Source organism: Lactuca virosa, chromosome 1, assembly GCF_052849685.1.
Source record: "Lactuca virosa cultivar CGN04683 chromosome 1, Lactuca_virosa_CGN04683_v6, whole genome shotgun sequence".
NCBI classification, from domain to species: domain Eukaryota; kingdom Viridiplantae; phylum Streptophyta; class Magnoliopsida; order Asterales; family Asteraceae; genus Lactuca; species Lactuca virosa.
Genome location: NC_136426.1, coordinates 213,321,287 through 213,337,418, shown reverse-complemented (window position 1 = coordinate 213,337,418; position 16,132 = coordinate 213,321,287).

The following is a 16,132-nucleotide window of genomic DNA, read 5'->3' as shown; positions in this document are numbered from 1 at the left end:
CATAATCAATAGGATGATCATAAAACACGATACTAAACTACTCTCCTTTCCTTTCAGAATGGAGAAACTTTTATCTTTTTGCCCAATTTGATTCTTCTTATTCGTTCTGCCATACTTTGAATCTTTTGAAGGTATCATAATTATACTTAATCTTGTAAGCATAACGATGTTTACTGAACTTTCAGTAAATCATGACGAATATATTTTCTCGTCCTTTATAGTGGATCTGACAAGTTCACATCAATGTGTACTAGATCCTTTCATCTTTCACTTGACTTACATACATATGTAAACAAGGAATTAGTCCCAATTTCCTAAGTACCAAGACTTTCATACATCACATAATTCAAATCATATGATTCCAAGTTTCTATCCAATTGAACCATGGGCGATGAGAATCTTTCCTTACTTAGAAAATAATGACACTACCACAATCGATATAACCGAGAATCAAACCATTTTCAACATTGCTATTAATAGAAACATATAAACAACAATTTTCACAAATGCCATTGCAAGGAAACTTAAAATAAGATAAAAATCAAATTTTACTTTATTTATAAAATGCGGAAAAACTTGTCCTTACAACGGAAATACATTTATAAACTATGTTTCTTAAATATTCCTAAGCAATCTATCATAACTCCTAGCAGCAGCTCAAAAATCAGATCATCGAACCATGCGATCGGAATCCACTTCTTCATGATCAGACTCAACTGGCTTTTCCTTTAAGCTTCCTTCTTTCTCTTTGATTCTACAAAACATTAAAATGCAATCTTATCACATCATGTATTAAGAATCTATAAATAGGAACTTAACAGAGTAGATAGTGAATGTACCTGAAGTAGAGTCATACAATTTGACTTTACCATCTCTTAGATCTCTCAGGTGGTCAGGGAAGCTTTGCTTCTAATGTCCCTTCAAATGGCAGTAGAAACAGATAGCTTCTTTCACATCGGTGCATGAGACAATCCTAGAACTGGCCTTTCTCTTATGGTCAAACTTCTTGACTTTGGCTAATTTCTCTCTCCTAGGAGAATAAATTATTTATGGACTATCACGGTTGTCCATGAAAACTTGGGAATCAGATCTTCCAATCAAATTTGCTTTACCAGTGCGCCAAATCATTGTTGATTCAACAACAATTAGCAAATATGTCATATAGATAAGGGTCACGTCGTGTTCCGTCATATAGTAATCCTTTAGGAACTCACTATATGACCCAGGAAGCGATTGAATAACCAAGTCAACAGCCAACTTCCTCAGAACAGCGACACCCAAAATTCCATGTTTGTCAATGTGCAACTTCATTTTCAGAACGTGTGCAACCACAGGACTTTCATCTCGATGCTTGCATGCCAATAGGGCTTGAGTGACCTTGAACTTTTCAAGTCGACGAAAACGTGGGTCGGGGAGAATTACGGGAGGAGGTGGAGGGAGAGAATTATGATTTCCAGTTCCACCAATGCACGAAGAAGGGATTAATCTTTCACCTCGATCAGCACGTGGAATATCATCTTCTTGAGGAAAGCTTTTTCCAAAAGGATAAGGAAGACCACAGTTGTCAGAACCAGACATCTATATAGGAGAAAATTCAAGTTAGTTGATTTAATCCTTAATATAACACCCAAATGGAATATTAAGGCTAGGACCGAACACAATAATTCACAATTCAGAAGACGGATGCCATAATCTAATTGTAAATTATTTGAAGGTAGGTAAATGACGATTTACCAATTTCACCACTCAAAAACGAAATTTAAAAGAATTAAGTTTTATGAAATTCCTATATCTCTGAGATTCATTGAACTTTTCAATGGCATGTTTAATCTCGATGATGCCCTTCAAGATTGTGACTGGGATACTTAGGATCACAAACAAGGTGTGAATAACCATGCAAATTAGCTTGCTACTGTCGATGTCATTTATCATCTAATCAACGTGCCGGTTAACCACACATGCTCCATCGATTAACGATAATTTACGAGCTACCCATTTCCATCCTTCATTAGTCCCATATTAGTGTACCGATTAACCATACACGCTCCACTAATAACAATAAGGTGCAATGTGCAATTTCATGGGTTTGCATCAAATTCACATTTTCCTAAAGTAACCAAGATTGGGAATTTTGTAAAAGCATTTAGTTACTTTATATTGTTCATTATACTTATTAATGAGGATTTAATGTCGTATCCTACCGTTCAGCTAACGACCCTCCACTAGTCAAGGAAGTGGTGGATGAGAGTGGACACCCATTCAATCGTCATTTTATAGACAATTTCCTTATACCCCCCTTATAGACCAGCTTCGCGAATGAGGCCTACTAAAGTAAGACTGACTTTTCTTATACACACACACACACAGACACACACACACATATATATATATATATATATATATATATATATATATATATATATATATATATATATGTGTGTGTGTGTGTGTGTGTATATATATATATATAATATGAAACCTTTAATTATATATATATATATATATATATATATATATTATAAGAGTTTATTTTAAACTTTTCAAAATAATAGGGTTTTTTAATTTTATTAAAATGTTAAAAAATTAAAACCATTTAATTAAAAATTTTAAAATTTAAGAAAACTTTTGATTTAATAATTATTCAAAAAATTAAACAATTAATTAAATTATTAAATCAAATAAGGATTACCAATTCAAATTAAACATATTAACTTAATTTAATCATTTATCCATGGATTTCAAAATTTAGGTAGGGATATCTTTAATTATCCAATTAAACAATTAACAAGATAATTACAAAAAATAACAACCTACTAAGTTATTCCTTAGATTTTGAAATCTTCTGCTTGGAGAGGAAGGCAAGACTTTCAACCTTGCCTAAAAATAAAAAACCCTAGGGTTAGGAAACCCTAGATTTCGACTCCAAGGTGGCCAAAGGAAAGGGTTTAAAAACCCTTAGGGATTTTCAAAAAACAGGGTTCTTAAACCCTAATTTGCAAAAATTTAAAGGCCTTAGGGTTTAATAGCCATAAACCCTAATTTTGTCTAGTTCAATCAACTGTACCAAAGCTAATTTAAAACAAAAACCATACGCTCTAATACCACTAATGGGTTTTATACATGGCAAACAATCTTATGTGTGCATGCAAACCTTATTTGAAGATCTATGTTTTCACTATTAGACATACAAGCTTTGAACACAAAAACTAGAAACCTTAGGAGGCACATGTAATTTTCGAAATTAACATATAATTAGGGTTATGATACATACCTTTATTGTTATATTGTAATAACAATCAAATCCTTGCAGATCTTGAACTTTGGTAGCAAGCACCACAAGTGTTGCGCCTCTAATGGCTCACAAACAAACCTAGCAACCAAGGATTACTATGGAGAGAGAGAAGGGAAGTGGAAAATTTGGCTCTAAGCCTTTCTTGGAGTGCATGGGACGAATCGAAACCTATAGGGGTTTATATAGGTGATAAGGAAGGTTTAGGATAAGGGAAGTGTATCTTAGATAACCCTAATCCCTTAACTTCCTCCCTAAGGCTTCCAAGGCACCCTTAGAGCCCAAGGAAACCCTAGGACACTCTAGATTTCGTTCCCCACCTCTAAGGGAGGTTCTAGAATGTCCAATGCTCAACTTTTGAACATTATCACCTTTGGTCCCTGCATCCTCAATTAATTCCTTTAATCCCAAAATTAATTCCAAATTAATCTCTGATTAAATATTAATTAAACAATATGATTTCTAATTAATATATTATATCCATAATACATTAATAAATCATTTATCTTAATGTCAAATTAATTTATTAACCAAGTAATAAATTAATAAATCATTATTCTCTCTCTAACAATTATCCTATTCAATTGCCAAGTTTGAAGGCAACCCAAAAGGACATTGCTACTATCAATTCAATTACATACCAATTATAGTTATAGACTTAGACACCTAATCCAATAGTTGGTTCACCAGAGTTTGAAGGACCAAAAAAAGAAGGATGGTGAAGACGTCGATGTCACTAAAGATGAAAATGAAATAGAAATTGAGGAGGATGAGAGATGGGATGAAGACCGGTGAGACCCAGATTAAATTTATTAAATGTGGTTTCAGGTTTAGGGTGAGGAGATACAAATATGTGAGGTTTATTAATTTTTTTAATATATAAAAAATAAATACATAAATAAGAAAATTAATTAAAAAATAAATTAATAAGGGCACAATAGTCTTTTTAGTTAAGACAGTGACCAAAAGCGCAACAAAAATAAAGAGTAAGGACCATCCTAGTTAAAAAAATAAGTTTGGGACCAAAAACACAAATTCCCCCAAACCACAGGGACCATTCGTGTAATTTACTCTTACTTTTCGTTTTGTTCATATTTGGGTAACTATTTTTTTGTACACATCTAGGTAACGAACTTGTTAAAAGTGTTCACGTCTAGGATGTAACCTGCTATAGTCGGTCATAATGGTCATATGTAAACACTTCCAGCAAGTTTGTTACCTAGATGTGTAGAAATAAAAGATAGTTACCCAGATGTGAACTTACTGGAAAGTTAATTACCTTCCCAAGTCATTTTCCCATCTTGATCTTTTATAGCATATAACTATAAGGGTAAACAAAGAATTTATTCCTCTATTCGATAATTGTAAAAAATATGTACATCATAATTTGTAATATCGTTAGTGGTCAATTAGTAATTAGTAAACACACATACCACAAAGAGTATAATCAATAAAATAGCACTTAAGAGAAAAAAATTTACTTTATCTTTTCCAAAACAGTCAATAAAAAATTCACTGTTAAAGATCTACTACTAATATATAAATCATCACTAAATTATAGTAATACTCATTTCCTAAAGATTACTCACAAACCACTCTGTATTTATGAACATTTGTCTATTGAGTAGCTTCATTTATCAAGAAATGATGACTTCACTACTTCAGTTTTTTAAAAAGAAAATTTTAAATTAATTTACGAAGAGAGATATAAATCCAATAGAATCCTTACATGAAAACCATAAGGGGGATCAATTGAAGACATAAATATAAACAAGATATATAAAATTAAACACTTTAAGAAAGAGGAAAAGAGATCTTGTAATGAGGAAGTAAGAATGAGAAACATCAAGCACTTGTTGATTAACAGGGATATCGGTTGATAACAATACCTCTTAAATTGTGCAAAAACTATTGGAATATAATCTAGACTTAGGGGTAATTTGGTCAGTATGTTAGGATTATGAAAGTTATATCAATATTTACTACTTAGTGATTAAATATTAGTAACAGTTATAGAAAGCACCTATTAAACTAAGCAAAAACAAAAGTCAAAGTCCGACAATTCCATGTTCTTGAAGCTTATTGCTGAATCAAATCATATTCGTCTTCAGCTGATCACCCACTTCAAAATGAGGATTTCTTAAACAATTAGGTCAAAATAGATATCAAAAGGAGGATTTCTTAAACAATCAGGTCACATTACATATCAAAATTAGGATTTCTTAAACGATTAGGTCAAATTACGTATCAAAATGAAGATTTCTTAAAAAATCAGGTCCAATTACATATCAAAATGAGGATTTCTTAAAAAATCAGGTCAAATTACATATCAAAATGAGGATTTCTTAAACAATAAGGTCAAATTTAACAACAAAAAACGAACCTGATTGGATAAACATTACCCCAATATCGATTTCGAAAACATCTGTTATGACTACCCAAATTTTTTAATGTTTTAAATAAGTAAATGTCAAAAATTAAGAAGCATACCTAGCTATTTTTAGACTCCGGGTTTAGAGAGGCAGAAAAAATGAAAAATGCCAAAATGGCATGGGTTCCAATATCGATTCCAATCTAGGCTTTACAATAATCGATTTCTCTGTTCTTTTTGCCCTAGAATGTAAAGATGTTGATGAAAAAATCACAAATCCATCTCCATGGTGGCTTTCACGAACGGAAATGAACATGGCATGAAGCTTCTAGGTGAGAGAGAGAGAGGGGTAAAAGACATGTAGCATATGTATCTAAAATCCATCTCCTTTTTAAATTAGGGTTTTAATTTGAGATTTTTAAGGTGAAAAGTTCTAGAAGATGAAGTGGTTCTTTAACTCTCTTGGCAATACAAAACAATGGTTTGGATGTGATTTTGAAGCAAGATATAGAATTACAAAGATATTTTTGCAACATTTATGGAGCATGTGAAGTGGTTCTATAATTGCTTTAAATTTCTAGAGATTTCGAGACTAAATTTGCTCCATCTTTGCTTTGATTATATGTCTAAAAACATTTGTTTTGTTTCCTTATAATAAACAAAGACATTTTGTGGTTCCATTGTACTTAGCCGGAGAAGATGAAAGAGCAGATGGAGGTGGAGCAGCTGAAACGAGAAAGAAAGAAATGGGAAAGGGAGGTTGCGTTTGGCGGAATAGAAATAGGGCGGTGGGACCCACATGTTTATTAACAATTCTTTTATCTTTAATAAATAAATAATGAATAAACATTATATAAATTGAAAATTAAATAAAGAAGGGTAATCTAGCCTTTTTATCTCTGTGAGAGACCAAACGCGCAACAAAGATACATTGTAGGTGATACGGTTTGAGCATAACAAACAATCTTATATGTGCATGCAACTCTAATTGCTCTAATCTATGTTTTCTCTAATTGAACATACAAGTATTGAACATCAAAAGGAAAACCCTAATTTCACTAGTATAATTTCAAAAATAATAACTAGGGTTAGTAAACATACCTTTGATTGCTATGTTGCAATAACAATGAAAATCCAAGTCTTCTTCAACCTTGAGAGCAAGCGTCACAAGTGTCACGCCTCTAATGGTTTACACCCAAACTAAGCAAGAGGATGAGAGAGGAGAGAATGGAGGAGGCTTGAGATTTTTGGCTATTCTTCTAGGGTTTAGAGTGGCCAAAAATGTGAAGTCCTATGGGTCTATTTATAGTGCAGATAGGACACACTGGATAACCCTAATTTGAATAAAATATTATTAATTCAAACTGGTAATTATCAACATCCTTAATTATCCACATAGGATAATCTAGAAACCCTAATTATCCTTAGGAATTTCGTTCACCACCTTCCTAGGAAGGTTCTGGAACCTCTTGTTCAACTATTGAACAATTGCACTTTAGTCCTTGCACTTTTAATTAATTCTCTTAATCCTGAAATTAATTCCAATTAATTTATGATTAAATATTAATTAAATAATATGATTTATAATTAATATAATATTTTCATAATACATTAATAAATCATTTATTTCAATTTATTATTCAAATAATAAATTCATCCTCTCTCTTTCTCCAAAAAGTCATCCTGTCTAGTTGCTAGTATGAGGGCAACCCAAAAAGACTGTGCTAATATCAATTCAAGTATATATCAATTATAGTTATGGTCTTAGACACCTAATCCAACAGTATCCCAGTTAGATAATTCTAATAACTATAGTTGCCAGTATATTCTTCAAAAACTGATTAGCAAATTGTAGCTCTCAAAGCCGCTGACGAACTCTGACCTAGTCAGATACGTGTCCTAAGATAAGTGATCATATAATCCTCCGTTCTGCAAGATATCTTGTGGACAAATTACATGGAACAGAATCATTCTAATTGTCCAACAGTTTGTTTCCCAATTTCTGATTTGTAATAACAAAGAATTACTAATCGAACACATCAATTTAGTCCTAGTCGGGCCCGACACTATAAGTCAACACCAAATCATCAAGGGTCCCACGATATCGCTTTTCCGATTCGGGAAAAATGAATGGATAAACTTTGACTTATATGCTTGTACTATTTACTCATCAAATCACGCACAACAATATGTTTTATAACATCAAGATACTGATGCGTTTAAGCATTATCAATGCACAACCAATACGTAAATCTCCATTTCAAAAGTACTCATGAATACTGCAACAAACTATTGCTATGTCTAAACCCTTAGACAATCTGTAGTCTGATTCATGACAGTCTTAATTCACTACTTACTAACAAAAGTATGATTGACTGTGGATATTTGAATAATCTAATTATTCGGGAAGTAAAACATGCAAAATGAAACACAATAATAAACAATTGACAAAAGATAGTAAACAATACTTATAAATTAATCTCCATTATTTAATCATCAAATATCAATTACATTTATTTTGTTACAAGTTTCTAAATATCTGTCTAACTACTAAAACTAATATCATCCTTCAGACTAATGCTCCTGGCATTCTGAACGTGTTAGACCCTACTCAAACCCTTTATGAGGGGATCTGTAGGATTATCTTCTGATGATACCCTCTTTACGACGAGGTGTCCTTCTTCTACCATATGCCTGATAAAATGGTATTTTCTGTCGATATGTCTTGATCTACCATGGTCTCTCGGTTCCTTTGTCAAGGCAACCGCTCCTTCATTCTCACAAAAAATCTCCATTGGCTCTTTTATGGCTTGCATAACTCCAAGGTCTCCGATGAAGTTCTTCAACCATATAGCCTCCTTTGATGCTTCGCTTGTTGCAATGTACTCTGATTCACAAGTAGAATTAGCCACCATTTCCTGCTTAGAACTTTTCCAAGTTAGTGCTCCTCCATTAAGGGTAAACACCCGACCAGATTGAGAACAAAAGTTGTCTCTGTCTATCTGAAAGTTGGTGTCACTATACACAGTAACTCTCAAATTATTACTGCCACCAAGAACAAGGACCCAGTCCTTGGTTCTTCACAGATAATTGATAATGTTCTTGACCGCTATCCAATGAGCTCTACCTGGATTTCCCTGAAATCGACTGACCATGCTGAAGGCAAAAGCCACGTCAGGGCGAGTATATGTCATAGCTGATGGGTTTTGAGCACTACATCATTCCTATGGTGTACATGCAAACCCTAAAGCTTTGGATCTAGTTTGTCTAATATACATGCAATGATCATCCAAATCCATAAACCCTAGATCTAGCAAGCTATGAACAAAATTAGGGTTTACATATTACCTTTGATTGTTGTGTAGCAATAACAATCTCAAATCCTCTTGTAATTGGCTTCAAAACGCTTAGTGCCTCAAGTGATGCACCTCTAATGGAGTCACAAACACCACTAGCAATAAGGATGAAGAAGGAGGAGAAAGAGGAGGCTCCAAAAACGTCTAGGGTTCTCTTAGAAGTGTTAGCCACGTTTTTGGGAGCCCTAGGGGTCTTTATATACTTGTGTGGGCCGCTAGGGTTTCAGGTGAAACCCTAATTCTCTGCTTAGGCCTTAAGCAACTCATGGAGTTCCCTCAGAAAGCTCTTGGACGAAAATCATATGGGCTTGCCATATATTTCATCTAATCCCCTTTCCATTAGGAATCCAATAGCCCAATTGCAACTATCATATAATTACAATTCCAGTCCCCTAAGTTTAATTAATCTCTTTTAGCCACAAAATTAATTCTTAATTAATTATTGACTAATATTAATTAAACAATATGATTTCTCCTTTAATATATTATTCTCATAATATATTAAAAAATCATAATTAATCCTCTTTCCCCTTAATTCATCCTACCAGTTGCTATGGTGAAGGCAACCCAAAAGGACCATGCTCATAATCGGGTTAAGTACATACAAAAATAGTTATGGACTTAGACACTAATCCAATAGTCTCCCACTTGGACAAGTCTAATAACTATTTTGCATGACTTCAGAACCTGATCAGCAATCGTAGCTTTCAAAAGCCGTTGTCAACTCTGATCTTATCAGAAGCGTGTCCTTTAGATAAGGGATCATATATTCCTCCATTCGACATATCGTATAGACTGAGACATGGATTTTAATCATTCTCTCTGGCTATATATTGTTTCCCGACTTCCGATTTATGACGACTGACAACAGACTACAATTGAACACATCAAATTAGTCCCGACTTGGCCAAGCGCTTAGGGTGTCATCACTAAATCATCGAGGGGCCCATAGATATCGCTTTTATCCCACTTTGGGTAAAAGAAATGGATAAACTTCGACTCAAATGCTCGCTTGCATTTACTCATCAAATCACACACAACAATAAGTTTTATAACACCAAGTTACTGATGTGTTTACTTATTATCAATGTGCAACTGATCAGCAAATAACAACTCACACGTCTTGGTTTCAAGAATATATAATATTATCGTCTCACTAATCACCCGTGATAAAATCCATGAACTGATTCAAGTGAGCGTGGGTTTAATCCAATACTCTAATCTTATTAAAGCACTCATGAACTCTACAACAAACTTGTGCTATGTCTAAACACTTTAGACAATCTACAGACAGATTCATGACAGTCTTGATTCATACCTACTTCTAACGTACGACCGACTGTGGAGGTTCGAATAACCCAGTTATTTTGGAAGTCAAAAACATGCAAAATGAAACACAATAATAATACTTAATCCTATATGGCCCCAAAACTTTTGAGTATAAATAAAAAAACCTTTTATTCAGTCACCATATTGATTACTCATTATTCATTGTATAATGTTTCAGATAATCAACTTGACACTTGAATTATAACAACAGTTGTCCCATGCCCCAAGCATGCACACTTTGTTTACCTATGGTCCATACTCTGTGAAATAGATCACTTGAAAAACTCTACCAATGAAACTCATTTCACAATTCCCAATCCTTATCATTAGTGTAAGAATACCAAATTCTTGCCACTTTTAGAATATGTCAGATTCTAACATCTTATGCAACAATCCTTTCGTAATGTCACAGTACAAAGTCACCAAGACCCGGCCAATGAAATCACAAAGTACTCTATCGGAAATTGTTACAAGACAATTCCATACATGCGAAGTCTAACATTCAAAGTACATTGCTTTGAATATCCTTCTTGCATAAAAGTTTCTAATCTAGACATATTTCTTAGTATCCATCTCCCATTTATGGAAACATTTCCATATTTTCTATATGACAACTCATCCTAAATAGAATCTTATCTATTCATAATAATGTCGATATGGTCCGTCCAATACTATACTTCCAACTACTCACAAGCGACAAATCTTTAGCGAACCTCAGATCGTCCTTTGACAGTTGTTTAACTATTTAGTCAAATCCGTTTCTAGTCCCTTTTTCTTCTTAATGCCCTAGGCATTGGAAAAAATTTTAGAACGGTCAAATATTATAGCATACGTAATCGATCCTATACCCGAAGCATATGGGACACGATACATAATGTCTCACATAAAGACATGATACTTTATCAGTCTTTTGCCATAATATTTCTATTTGCCATGTTCTCACAATTCGAACTATGAAGAGGGATGTCGTAATCATAATCGAATTTTGAGAACGCACTATGTATCCTTGACTATATTTTATTAAATTTTTTCGACCTAAGCTTTTAGATTTTGAAAACAAGTATAATATTCTTTCCCTTAGTTATAGCAAAACAACTTTTCAACCCCTACAACTTTGCAAAGTGAAGCTTTGTTTTTCTATAATTAATATTGCTAACTTGCAATACTTAAAATAATGATCATGCTCCCACTAACATGATGATTATCTCCTTATCAGCATAACACTTCTGCTCCCACTAGCTTTGACATGTATTCAGAAAACAGCTGAACTTCTAGAAAACAATGCTTATTGAATTTCTTAAGTTCATATTTCTAATACCAGATGCTTCGATAATCCTTTATCTAAGCTTCGTAAACTCATACACCTTTCCTTAGATAGCCCATATGTGCGTCTAAACAATTCTAGAACTTATGTTACTAAGTCCCAAAATGTTCAGACTAATTGCCAAATCTCACAATTCGAACTATGAAGAGGGATGCCGTACTCATAATCAAATTTTGAGAACGCAATTTTCACAAACACTATCTCCTTAAAAATCTCTCATAGTGAAAGCGTTTCCTCACAATCATTTTCATGAAACGGAGAGAAACCTTATGACACTTAGATTTTCTGGTGTATGTGTCCCTATCCATGTGAATTTGTCATAGCCATAATCATAAGACAATGTTCGTGACAAATTCAACTCATATGGATTGAACTTGTTTAATCTTGATTTCTTGCCTCATGGTAGCACGAATGCCCATCATTGCTTCCAGGTTGTCAAGAAGCTCACCCCTACCTATCAATGTACTTTCCATTGATCAGGGTTCCTTGCCTCTATGCAATCCAATTGAGAACTCATAGAACTCATATTGCATAGTTGACTTAAACAGGAATGGCACAGAAATAAAATTATATCAACACGATAGGTTGCAAAACTCAAGTCGTGTCCTAGTGATTAACTATAGGTTTATTCTTGATTAGTTCTTGAACCTATTCAAGACCATTGAGACTCCCACTGACCTCTTGACATATAAGATTCTCTTGTCAAGAAACTTTCCTTGACAAAAAAAATATTCAAGAGTTGGAGCGAAATCCTATCAAGACTAACACTTTACTTAATTGGTTCTAGTTGGTCTTTGTCTTCTTCAAGACATTACAACTTACCAATTTCAAATGTTAAGAAAACTTTCTCTATTCCACATTTGATAAGTGTTACAAACCTACTTAAAATATGTCACTGAAGTCACAATCTTGGAGTACAACTCAAGGCTTGATATTGGAACGAAGTATGATTGACCTTGATTTAACCATTTCAACAATCCCGATACCTCCTCTTAGGCATACAAGTGCACTAAGATTTACTTAGAGGATCAATTGAGATATGGTTCTTAATCATTAAGACGATCATAAAACATGATAAAAGTACTCTCTCTTCTTCTCAGAATTGAGAAACTTTTATCTTTCTGCCTAATTGATTCCTTTTATCCGTTCTGCTATTCATTGAAACTTTTCCAATGATGCAGAATTATACTTAAACTTGTAAGCATAATCACATTTACCAAGCTTTTGGTAAATCATGACGAATCTTTTATCGTTCTTTGTGGTGGACTTGACCAGCGCACAACATTGCGAACTCGATCTCTTAGTCCTTCATTTGACTCTTTGTCAATGTATTAGTCTTAAATTTCCCAAATATAAAGTTTCTCATTCATCACACAAACCAAGTTGTATGATTCCAAGTTTCTGTCCAATTGAAACTTGGGCGATGAGAATCTTTCCTTATTTGCAAATTCTCGACACTTACCACAAATAACATTATTAAGAATCACATCCATTTCAATATTGCTAATAACAGAAATACACAAACATCAATTTTCATACAAGCAATTGCACGGAAGCATAAATAAGACAAAAATCAAATTTTATTTTATTGCGGAAAAATATGTCCTTATAATGCAATTCAACTGAAAACTATGCTATTACATATTTCTTAGCAATCTATCCTAACTCTATAGTAGCAGCTCAAAAATCCGATCTTCGAATCCATGCGATTGAAATCCATTTCTTCATGATCAGATTTAGCACGCTTCTTCCTTAAGATTCCTCTCCTTTCTTCGATCCTACAAAACATCAAAATGCAATCTTATCACATCATGTATTAAGAATCAAAATATAGGAACTTATGGAGTTAGTTAATGGATTTTACCTGAAGTAGAGCCATGCGTCTTGACTCTCCCAACTCTTCGATCTCTCAGGTAGTCAGGGCAACTTCGTCTCTAATGCCCCTTTTTTGGCAGTGAAAGCAGATGGACTCCTTTGGCACAGCACATGGGATAATCTCATACTTAGTCCTTTCTAGACTTCCAATGTTGCCAACGTCCATTGAAGTTTGGGAGTTTGATTGACCAATCAAGTTTGCTTGACCAGTGTGCCAAATCATTGCTGATTCAACAACAATAAGCAAACAGGTCAAATCATTGAGGGTCACGTCGTGATCCATCGCATAGTACTCTCTTATGAACTCACTATACGAGTACGAGTCAGGAAGTGACTGAAGAACCCAGTCAACAGCCAACTTCTTTGAAAAATCGACACCCAACATCCTTAACCTGTCAATGTGTGACTTCATCTCTAAGACGTGTGCACACACATGTTTCCCATCTTCATGTTTCATTTCCATTAGGGCTTCAGTGAGATTGAATTTTTCAAGCTTTCGATCACGTGGGTTTGGGAGAACAATAGGAGGAGGTGGAGGTAGTGAAGCATGATCTCGAGTTCCTCGATCGTATCGTGGAATGTCATCTTCATTTGGAAAACTTGGTCCAAGGGATTTGGGATGACCATTGTTAGATTCAGACATTTACAAAACGGGAGAAAAATTCAAGTTAGTTGATTGAGTCCTTAATAAAACACCCAAATGAGATATTAAGGCTAGGACCCAACACAATGTTATACAACATGGAAGAGGGATGCCGTAATGCAGTTGCAGAACATTTGAAGGTAAGTAAATGACGATTTACCAATTTCCACCATGAAAAACGAAAAGGATTTTAAGTTTTAAATGAATTGAAACTCCTAGATCTTTTGATATTCATTGAACTTTTCAATGGCATGTTTAATCTCGATTATGCCCTTCATTTGTGACTGGGATGCCGAGGATCACAAATAAGGTGTGAATAACCATGCGAATGTACTTGGTGCACCCAATGTCACTATCACCTAATCAATGTGCCGATTAGCCACACACACTCCATTGATCTATGACAAACATCGAGCCATCCTTCGCCCCCAGTTCCAATCCCAAATTAGTGTGCCGGTTAACCACACACGCTCCACTAATGTCTCGACAAGGGTACAAAGTGTAATTCCGTGGATTAGCATACAATTTCACATTTTGCCTAAAGTAACTAATATTTGGGAATTTATAAAAGCATTTAGTTACTTTGTATTCATTATACTTATAATGGAAGGGGTTTGTCCTATCCTACCCGTTCGGCTAACGACCCTCCACTAGTCAAGAGTGCGGTGGGTAAGAGTGGATACCCAATGGCGGTCATTTTACAGGCCGCTTCCTTAAACACCCCTTATAGACCAGCTTCGTGAATGAGGCCTACTAACGGTAAGACTGACTGTTTACTCATATATATATATATATATATATATATATATATATATATAATATTAGACTTTTAATTTTATATATAGTTTAAGGGTGTATTTTATACTTTTAAAATACTAGGTGGTCTAATTTAATAATTTATACTTTTAATTTAATTAAATGTAAACCAAAACTTTATGGATTTATTAACTCTCTTTTAATTATACACTTAATTAACTTAATAAAATTATAAGCGTGTAATTTGAACTTTTCAAAGTACTAGGGTTTTAAAATTGAATATTTCAATATTAAACCTTTAATCAAATTTTAAATTCCAAAACTTGAGGGAAAGTTTTGAACTTTTCAACACATTAGGGTTTGGAATTCAAATATTTCAAAATCAAACTTTTAATCAAAATTTAAATTCCAAAACTTGAGGGCAAGTTTTTGAAACTTTTCAAAACTTTATCAAGAACATTTTAGATCAAAAAATCAAATAAGGCAATTAACAATTAATTGGTGGTTATCTAATTTTGACCTAATCCAATTTCATGCAAGATAATTCATCAAATAATTCAAATAATCAAATTTTATCATATAAGGAAATAATTATTCAATTAATATGAAATTATCTTTTATTTTGGCAAGGATAATCACCCAATATCATAAAAATCCGAATTTTATTAATAAAAACGTTTTGGTAATTATCCCACAGCAAAATAGGCATAAAATCCTGATTATTCCTCTGTCTGACCCCTGGACTTGCCGAGTCAGGGACTGGACTCGCCGAGTCGGCCTGACTCGCCAAGTTCATCCACTGACTCGCCGAGTCAGGGATTGGACTCACCGAGTTCATCTACTGACTCGCCGAGTCAGTCAGGCAGAATGCTCAAAATTCGATTTTCAGGCAATAAACGATCAAATAAGCATCAAATACATCAACAAACAGCCCTAGGCTGTGATACCACTGATGGGTTTTGAGCACTACATGATTCCTATGGTGTACATACAAACCCTAAAGCTTTGGATCTAGTTTGTCTAATATACATGCAATGATAATCCAAAGCCATAAACCCTAGATCTAGCAAGCTATGAACGAAATTAGGATTTAGATATTACCTTTTATTGTTATGTAGCAATAACAATCTCAAATCCTCTTGTAATTAGCTTTAGAAAGCTTAGTGCCTCAAGTGTTGCACCTCTAATG